Source organism: Coenobita brevimanus, chromosome 65 (genome assembly GCF_032717465.1).
Source record: "Coenobita brevimanus isolate Jiangsu-jjx chromosome 65, ASM3271746v2, whole genome shotgun sequence".
Lineage (NCBI taxonomy): Eukaryota > Metazoa > Arthropoda > Malacostraca > Decapoda > Coenobitidae > Coenobita > Coenobita brevimanus.
The window spans coordinates 46,078,125-46,088,667 of record NC_137018.1 but is presented as its reverse complement, the minus strand read 5'-3'; the positions used below and the strand labels follow the sequence as shown (position 1 = coordinate 46,088,667).

Below are 10,543 nucleotides of genomic sequence, written 5' to 3'. Positions count from 1 at the left end.
AATATTCCTGTAAAAAATGGTCCTGTACATGTATATGCAAGTGTACATGTATGTAAATGTGTGTGTATATATATGTATATGTGTACATGTGTATATAGGTGTATATGTATGTGTGTATAACTAAGTATATGTATGTATGGGTATATATATGATTATGTATTTAAGTGTATGTATATGTGTACGTAGATGTATGTATATTTGTGCACGTGTACGTGTATTTATATATATGGGTATTTACAGTATGCATATGTATATAAATGTCTGTATATATATATATATGTAAATGTAGATTTTAAGATATTATATGCCCTTTATGCAATGAATAACCACTGTAATAATGGAAATAAAACTCTGATTCTGATTCTCTCTCTCTCTCCCTCTCTCTCTTTTATCCATCATTTTCTCCATTCTCCTACCTTTACAAACTTCCCCCATTTCTCCCTCCCTCCCTACCTCTGCCCCACTCATACCTCCGTGTGTGTGTGTGTGTGTGTGTGTGTGTGTGTGTGTGTGTGTGTGTGTGTGTGTGTGTGTGTGTGTGTTTCTACCATGTGGCCTAGTGTACAGTAAAAGACACGCACCATATAGCAGTACGTCTCTCTCTCTCTCTCTCAACTTGTGCCACCGAGACCAAGTGGAGTGACATGAGTATTTGGCAGTGTTCTGATAAGCCTAGTATAGTCGGGAAACGTAAATGAGAGAGAGAGAGAGAGAGAGAGAGAGAGAGAGAGAGAGAGAGAGAGAGAGACGCCAGCCGTATTACCAAACTTCGTGGGAGGAAAACAAAATCAGGACTCAATTAGGCTCACCTCATTCCCGCTCCATAATATCATTCCGGAAAATTAATACCATAGTTACCCCTCCTGCACCCGATCGCGTTTTCTTTTTTTATCATTTTCTTTCCTGCTACACCCCCTCAATTATGATTATTTTTTTTTCACCTCATGGAAGGGTCGACTGAAGTGAAGGGGTTGACGAAGGCCGTATCTAACCCCTTCAGTTCGATGACTCACTATGAAGCTGAATAAAATCGTCTGGAGAGGGAATTAATAAACAAAAATAAAAGACGTTCTCGGCATCAGAGGGTTGTGTGGTCACGAAAATCTGGTTTAAAATACAGTTTGGTTTTATGCAGTCCCGGGAAACTAGGGACTCTCTCTCTCTCTCTCTCTCTCTCTCTCTCTCTCTCCTTTAATCTGTATCACCCTCCTCCTAACTCAACTTTAACCTCTCCTCCTCCTCCTCCTCCTCCTCTCCCCTTCTGCCTGACGCTGCATCATGTTAAGGTTGTCTTTCCTCCCTTCACCCTCCCCCCCCACCAAAAAAAAAAGAAGTCATCGATGAGTGACCTGCGTTGCGCCATGAGAGAGAGAGAGAGAGAGAGAGAGAGAGAGAGAGAGAGAGAGAGAGAGAGAGCAAAGGAACGGGCGGGATGGTCTGGAATTAAGGTAGGCGGAGGGACTGAGACAAGGAAATGGGTGTTCTATTCCTAATGGGTTGGCGGCAATGGTGGGTTATTTCACAGTGAAGGGGTCAAGAAATGGGCGTGGGAGTCAAAGAAGTGGGCGTGGGGGACAAGAAGTGGGCGTGGGGGACAAGAAGTGGGCGTGGGGGACACAGAAGTGGGGGTGGGGGACAAAGAAATGGGCGTGGGGGACAAAGAAGTGGGCGTGGGGGACAAAGAAGTGGGCGTGGGAGACAAAGGAGTGGGCGTGGGAGACAAAGAAGTGAGTGTGGGAGACAAAGACATGGGCGTGGGGGACAAAGAAATGGGCGTGAGAGACAAAGAAGTGGGTGGGATAAGTGGAATTTTGGTGTGGCTGGGGAAGGGCCGTGCGAGTATCCCCTGCGAAAATTAGTGCAGTAGAATTAGAGTTCAGTAAAGATTATTTTTATCGCTCCGCCTTTACCAAGGCGAAGCGATAATGTTTTTGTCTGCCTGTGTGTGTGTGTCTGTGCCCATTATACCTCATGAACAGCTTGAACTATGAACGTGATACTGTATGGGGATCAAGATAAGTACAAAATTTTTAACGAGTTCGAAAACTGACTCACCAAAATGGGTGCCAGAGGTCAACCATGTTTTATCGCCCGCTTTTAGTACCATTATAGCATGAACGGCTTGAGCTATCAATATGAAACCTTCAGGGCATCAAGATATGGCCAAAATCTTAGACGAGTTCGAAAATGGGCTCGGGGTCAAGGTCAAGGTCACCAAAATGGCTGCCAAATGTCAACTGGTTTTTATCGACCGGTTTTAGCATCATTATATCTCATGAACGGCTTGAGCTATCAACACGAAACCTTCAGGGTATCAAGATATGGCCAAAATCTTCCGGCCCCCCCGGGAGGTGGGGGCGCGGCCCCCCGGGATTGGCGCGCCCCCCTGTCCCGGGGTGACGCCTCCCGGCCCCCTCTAGGAAGGGGTGCCGCCATCCTTCCCCCCCCTCCGGGGATGGGCCCCTTCCCGCCGGGGGGGGGGGCGCTTGCAACTTGGCCAACAGCATATTCTGGAGGGCGATTAGCATTCGGCTCCCGTGTTTTTTTTTTTTTTCATATTTTCCTATTCAAGGTAAAGTGGCGTTGCTCTCACTTTAGCTACGTATTCTTGCCACGCTGGTAATCATATATCAACAAAAACATATACCGTATTACACTCGGCATTTACGTTCCTATTCAGAAACGCCCTCTCAGCCATCAACAATCATCCTCCATCATTAAAAACGAAAATAACTACAAAATACAATGGGAAAATTGACGCGAAAACATGAAAGGCAGTTCTCATCTTGTTTTGCTCCCTAAGTTTGCTCATATGCCGTGTTTTGCTCTCTCTCTCTCTCTCTCTCTCTCTCATATCGTCGCACTTGGAGTATTTCGTTCTCCCTGATCTCAAACGAATTTAATTTAGCCGGCCTGTGTAAAATCCCCTGAAACCGTGGCATCCAATAAATTAGTCTTGCTATCAACAGGCTATTCCATTCTCCTGCTGGGGGTTCACTGTGATTTTTTTATATTGTAACACCAGACGATTTTAGAAGACATCTTAGCCTACTCCTCCAGTTCGAAAAGTGTCCTCTTAGTTGAATAAAATCGTCTGGTAATGGCCTAATTGAAGTGATAAAAGCCATCGGAGTGAAGGGGTTAATTACGTGTATATTTAACCCCTCCACTTCAGTCGCCTCTTGAGCTGAACAAAATCGTCTGGTGGCAAAAAATAAATCAATAAATAAATATAAAAAACCAACAAATCGATTACAGTACACACGGAAGGCTGGTACAGTTACATCAACAATTAACGAACAAAAAATACTAAACATTACAGGCACAACAATAAATACCGGTACCACGCTAAAGGTACGGAAATAACTGTACAGCGAGGCCGGTACAGAAATACCAAGAGTACAGCGTGAAAAATATAAAACAGGAATGAACTGGACCCGCGGGAGGCGGGCAATCCATAAACAATATAAAAAAAAAAAATACACTCAAATGGAACACTCAAAAATGAAACCAGCGTACATACGAGAGAGAGAGAGAGAGAGAGAGAGAGAGAGAGAGAGAGAGAGAGAGAGCCATATCCATCAAACTCGAACGCAATCCCGCCGCCATAACACTCAAGGGGGGGGGGAGTAACTCGTCGCTTGCGCAACGTTTATGGGTGCTTTCTTGCCCCCGGTTCAGACGAGAAGGGGGGGGGGGAGGACGCAGATTAATTTTGTAGCCCGTTGTGTATCTACTACTCCACTCTTGCTACTGCCAGGAGATTTTACTCAGCATAAGGGGGAGAAGGTAGCACATTCTTTTGCATCTCTACTACTACTACTGCTACTGCTACTACTACTGCTACTACTACTGCTACTACTAGTACTACTGCTACTACTACTACTACTACTAGTACTACTGCTACTACTACATTTTTTCTTTTTATTCTTGGTGCCCTCACATAATTTAACTCATTGTTTGAATTATTTAGCCAACCCTTTCATTACGATAACTTCTGGTCTTACTCATAGTCACTAGATTATTTTATTCAGTCTAAGAGTGATCTCGCATAAGTGAAAGATGACGAACACACACACACACACACACACACACACACACACACACACACACACACACACACACACAACGACTTGAACTTCTGAGAAAATCAGATGTTGATACACTTAATTACTGAAAAAATGCCTGCGAGATAACAAAACTTGTGAGTTAACTCTAATAACCCCGTAAATACAGCACAAAATGTCATGAGGGAAGTAAAAGTAAGAATGACGCAGAAGCCGTACGATACGTTGGGCTGTTGGTATGCAGCGCTGCCCCGGAAGTACCCGCCTTGCTTTGACAGTTGCCCTAACAGTATTACAACACTTTACCGAAATTACTGCCATGGCTTTCACATCTCGTTTCACATTATTCCCAGGCGTCAAATTACTGGCCTATCACATTCGTTTCCCATTATTTCCTGGCACCAAATCTGCGTAATGTACAGTGATGTAAACAGATATATTTGCGCGTTATGTGATGAAGTTTGGGTAGGTTGTCCAGCAGCGAGGGGGAAAAAAAAAAAAAATCCTAACTACCGTCTGAAACAGCCCTCTTTACAACTTTTATGCCGAGCTGTGACAATAGACTTATCACTAGAACAGTACTAGTCACAAAGAAGTGCTATAAAAAGGATATCGAGTCGCACAACACTTACTCTGCCACTTTATGAGATACAGCTGCTAAAGGACAAGAATCTCCTCCAAGTTAAGGTAAGAACAAGAAAAATAATGAAAGTCGGGGCCTGTGAGTCAAGATGTCTCATAAATTAACAAGGGCAAGATCAAATCAACAAAAGTAACACAGATTTGCTTCCCCAGGACGGAGAAAGAAAAGTATATACCTATTTTTATCATGCCTCTTATTTGTCCTGCTTTTAAAAAATCTACAGTTCATTCACCTTGGCAATTTTCGTCCTTCTGCAGCCATTTCCCGCAGCTCAAGTGCAGAATAAGATAATACTAAAGCCCTACACCCTCTGCACAGCACTTCCCCTGACCAGCATCATATTCTAGTGTTAATCTTTAGTCGTAGCTCAGCATTCAAGATGAAGAGATGGCAGCTTTACGCCCAGTTAGAATGAACATAAAATTTTACGTCTAGTTAAAGTGAACACTGGACAGGTAACGAGTCGATTATCTGTCAGTGATGCCTCTGGTGTGAAGGCCATAATATTAGCTATCTTTGTGCATATATTGTAACATCTCAGCCATTTACTCTTAATATAATACCGTTGTATGTTACTTATATAAACTTTGTCGACATTCAAACGATATAAATAATACACAAGAGAATGTTAATGCGCATACAACATAATAAACACCAAGGATGAGGTACAACAAAGCTTACTATGGCCATCACAGTACAGATGTGATGTTGCAGGAAGAACCCAAGGCCGGGAACCTGCAACACTTATCCCTTCCAAAGAACGATGAACAAAAAGAAAGCAATACTGATATTGAAGATCCGTTCTACAAATTCCCTTTCCCATTTCCTTTATATATATATATATATGTATATATATATATATATATATATATATAATGAGAGAGATTGATATATCCATAGATAGATATAGATATATAAGAACAAGAGACCCTGAAAGACTTGGCACTCCTTCCTACTATAATAAAAAAAATGTAAGAGCGAATTGAAAATTTGTGTGTACAAGAGTCGTGTTGCCGATCGCTTATGAACCCTGGTAACACTTCGTCAGTGATTTATTTCCTATTATACATTACGATCCTGCCTGTTACAATTTGTCCTGTATCTTACTGATGCATGTCCGTATTAGAAAGATTTAAACAGTATACAAGAAAGAAAATAAACTCAATATGCAATAATAGTTTAGGAAGTGCCTCCGAGGCCTTCCATGGCAGAGACGACCCTCCAGTGTGGCCTGCATCACAGCTCACACCCGGTAACCCTCCAATCCGCTAATGGCTGACCTGTACGTTATAGTGGTTCAGTGCGGGATTACACCAATCACGGGGCTATTATGGCCTCATCAAACGGTACAGCCTTCCTAAGCGTTCACATACAGTACACAGATCTGCCTCGGGAATCATGGTGGGTCTGTGTTATATTCAAGCGGCGGGTGCTCTCGTGGCCTTAACTCTCTCAATACGGTGGCGTCTTTTTTATTCCTAGTATCTTCACATCTTTTTACTGAACTATAATAATAAAGTTACCTGACGCTACAACTACCCCCCTCTCCACCCCAAACAAAAAACTAAGCTGTATTTCCGGCTTATGAGGCTTTACAGCACCTCTTCTTTAAACGATAAACAGAGTGGGGGTTCACTGGCTTCTACTGAGAGAGAGAGAGAGAGAGAGAGAGAGAGAGAGAGAGAGAGAGAGAGTCTGTTTCTCTAATAACCTAGTCTTTTCCCAAGTTTGGTGGTGAATCTACCACCTGTTAATTTATTTCTTGTTACCCTCAGACGGTTTCAGTCAGCCCAGGGGTTCAATATAGCCTTCATTAACCCCTTCACTACTAAGATGCTCTCTCATTAACCCCTTCACTAAGATGTTCTATCATTAACCCCTTCAATACCAGGGGGGTTTTTCCTACGCTGCATACAATCGTCTGCCAGCAGCAAGAATAAACTATAAACAACGGAATGGAGATAAAAAAAAAAAGTATTAATATTGAACAAAAAAGTGTAAAGGAAAAGAAATAATGAAACAAAGGATATAAAACGTATGAAAAAAACAAGGGAGGTAAAAAGAAAAAAAAAAAGAAACCAAGAAAAAAAAAAACAAGGGCAGAAGGAAATGGCAAAATAACGCGGAAGTAAACGGAGAAAAAAAAAAAAAAAAAAAAAGGCATACCAAGAGTGAAAAAAAGATCAGGGAAAAAAAATCCAGTACTGGTCTAATCTCGCGATGTGATCTCGAGGAAAGTGGAGTTGAGACCAGTGGGTGCAGTGAAGAAAAGAGCAAGAGGAACTAACACAACGAAGAGTTTAAAGAAAAAAAAAAAAAAGAAAGGCTAAAAACGGTTAAAAAATGGAAAAGAAAAAAAAAAAGTGGTGTTACGAACTGTGGGTGAGATGTGGTGTGGGTGAGATGTGGTGTGGGTGAGATGTGGTGTGGGTGAGATGTGGTGTGGGTGAGATGTGGTGTGGGTGAGATGTGGTGTGGGTGAGATGTGGTGTGGGTGAGATGTGGTGTGGGTGAGATGTGGTGTGGGTGAGATGTGGTGTGGGTGAGATGTGTGGGTAGAGTGAGATCCGTGAGGGAGGGAGGTGGTGGAATATACACTACGGCAGATGGCCCTATTCGGCTCACTGGTTCGACAAATTGGGAAGAGCATTGGGATAAGCCTATACTCCAACTTTATTGGCCATATAGCGGCTACACTGGGGTTTTCTGTGTAATAATAATAATAATAAATAATAATAATAATAATAATAATATAATAACTGCGCACACGCGGTCATCGCTGGAAACAGCAAAGAAAATTTGCGCAATATTTTCCTTCAGAGGATGGAAAGGTGAAGGGTGGAGTCACCAGCGCATGAGACGACAGGATTAGATGTACACCTGAGAAGCTCAATGATGATGAGATGGAAGACAGTTGCTGATTGGAGTGGTTAAGCAAAGCCTGTCACAGTGTAAATTACCGTATGATGTTCTTTTTTGTTGCTCAAGTACCCTCATGCAAGTGGTTTGCTCCTGGCCTGGCCATGGAAAACCACTTCTTCCTTTCGCTTTCATCAAATTATGTTTGCCTTTCTGACGAATGGAACAGCTTGCGGTGCGACTTTTTCATTTCTTTCCTTGATAAACACTAAAATAAATAACATTATTGCCTACGATGCTCTCAGTGATTTTGATCGTTAAATTTTCAGAAAAAGCGCGCGCGCTCAGGCAGTCCACGTGTGGATGCCTATACCTGGTAATAATAATACATTAACCCCACAAAACGATCATATTATATCCATTCACTCACTGTTCAAAGTTACGAAATAATAATAATAATAATAATACTCCATTCATCCACTCATCACCCAATCCTGTGCCGCCCATTACAAGCGTAGAAGCCCGGTGCTCGGCCAGTTGGTCCTGACATGTAAGATGAGAGTGACCAGCCTCACTCATCCCTGAGTGGCACTGCATGAGTAATAAACCCCAACCATCCCTTGGATATAAACCTACACACGCTCAAACCAATTCAAGCACCTTAAATATCCACTAAACCACCAGGCGCCATAATTTGGTTTATGGTTACCACCCAGCGCAGTAAATGGTTTCCTGGTGTACAGGAAACAATTTGACTTGTCACTAAGTGTAGAGCCACCCATAAGCAGAAGGAAGAGGTAAGACTGAAGGAAACAAAGACAGAAGAGGGAGTGTAAAGTCACCTGTAGGCAGAAAGATGAGGAAAGACAGAAGAGGATGGAAGGAAGAGAGGAAAAGGCAAACACCCAAAGCACCATTACATTGAGTGAGTGGATGATAAGCGCCCCCACCTACCACCCAATAATAATAATAATAATAATAATAATAACAGCAGCAGCAGTAGCAGCACTATGGGAAGCGGTGCAGCCGTGCAGGCAATTTTCTCTTGACAATGATAGTAACCTGATTTTCACAGCTTTGCATTTTTTTCCATTTCCTGTTCCTGAATCATATCCACTCTACTTGTAGTGGTGCAAAACTGCGGCATAATGATGATGATGATGATGATGATGATGATCACAGACAAAGGAAAAAGAATGGCCACAAATGTACAATCACAGTACTTCACAGGATAATGAGGGAAAAGAAAAAAATCAGTGTAGTAGCTGCTAATGAAGGTAGGAACAGTGTTCACAGTGAGAAGCTAACTTGGAAATGACAGCATGATGAAAATACCGATTTAAAAAATGGTGATTAAATACAACATATACATAAGGCGGGAAAAATAACCATCAGCAGTAGCAGCCGCTGCACAGTAATAATAGTAATAGTAATAATAATAATCATCATCATTGGAACTTCTTCCGACAAAAAGATATGGAAAAATTAATAATGCTAAATGATAATAATAATAGCCAGAATTCTGAAATTGCAGAGGCAATATTCAAAGAACTCCACATTCCAGATGAAAATACTTTTGTTATCATTATGGACCTAATATGAAGGGATTTGGTATGACTCAAATTTGTACGGAATTTGACCTGTGACCTTGAGATCAAGGTCATCGTCATTCATACTGAGCAAATCATGTTCACTCATGACTCATTATATTTCCGCCGTGTTTGGTCAAAATCGGCCAAAAACTTTCCGGTTAGCACTGTCAGGCATAAGGCGCCCAGTCTGAATTTCCGAAACTTCTCAAAAAGTATTTGTCGGATCTCAATACCAACACCCAGGTGCACTAGTAAATGCTGACGACTACATACTGGAACATTTGCAGAGCAATCGATTCAGTAGTTTTTGCTGCGCAGGAGAGCAAAAACTGAAAATATAACACACAGGACGCCAGTGGGAAAAAAAAAAAAAAAAAGAGGTGGGGGGAGGCCTAGGACGCCTGCAACCAAGATCACTATTGAAAATTTCAAATCTCCATCTCGAACAGTCTTAGAGTGGCAGTCTTCTAGACTTAAAAATATATATATCTACAAAACTAGTTCTTAATAATAATAATAATAATAATAATAACAATAATAATAATAACAACGACAACAGAAGCAACAACAAACGTCAAACCAAATATTCCAACCAACACTATCCCGAACACCATATATGCAGCATACGAAGTTCAACAACATCCACAATTAAAGGCCTAACAAAACACGCAAAAATTCTATTTCTGAACACAATAACACACACACACACACACACACTTCAAACTCTACACACCAGACATTTATTCCGTGTGTGTGTGTGTGTGTGTGTGTGTGTGTGTGTGTGTGTGTGTGTGTGTGTGCGTGTGTTTGTGTGTGTGTGTGTTTGTGTGTGTGTGTGTGTGTGTGTGTGTGTGTGTGTGTGTGTGTGTGTGTGTGTGTGTGTGTGTGTGTGTGTGTGTGTGGACGATGACCCTCAGGCAATTTTGGTTACCTTTGTGGAAGACTTGGATGAAAGGTTAGATACAGATACAGAGTACATTAACCCCTTCACGACGAGGACTCTCCCTTGGGCTGGGCAACATCGTATGGGGATGACAGGAATAAACTAAAATGCAGTGAACGTATTAAAAAAAAACTATTTACATTTTTCTCCCAGGCACAAAAGTTTCAAATCTAAGTAGTCAATTCCAACATTCTTCACACACACACACACACACACACACACACACACACACAGCTGGTCCCCTTTCTCTAATCCATCTGTCCGCCTGCCATTAATACTCAGCCTACAGTGTGTTTTGCAGGAATCCGACCTTTAACATATGTTCACTTTGTCGTGCTTTTTTTTTTTTTTTTACCGTAAGTTGTTATTTTTCTGGCTAGTAGTTTTTTTTTTATGGTGTGTGTGTGTGTGTGTGTGTGTGTGTGTGTGTGTGTGTGTG

At 41.8% G+C, this 10,543-nt stretch overlaps 1 protein-coding gene across 1 annotated transcript in view; it reads right to left on the bottom strand.

Moving 5' to 3' along the window:
- LOC145404849 (uncharacterized) overlaps positions 1-10,543 on the bottom strand; it is a 337,097-nt gene that overhangs the window by 278,682 nt on the left and 47,872 nt on the right. The window lies entirely within an intron of this gene.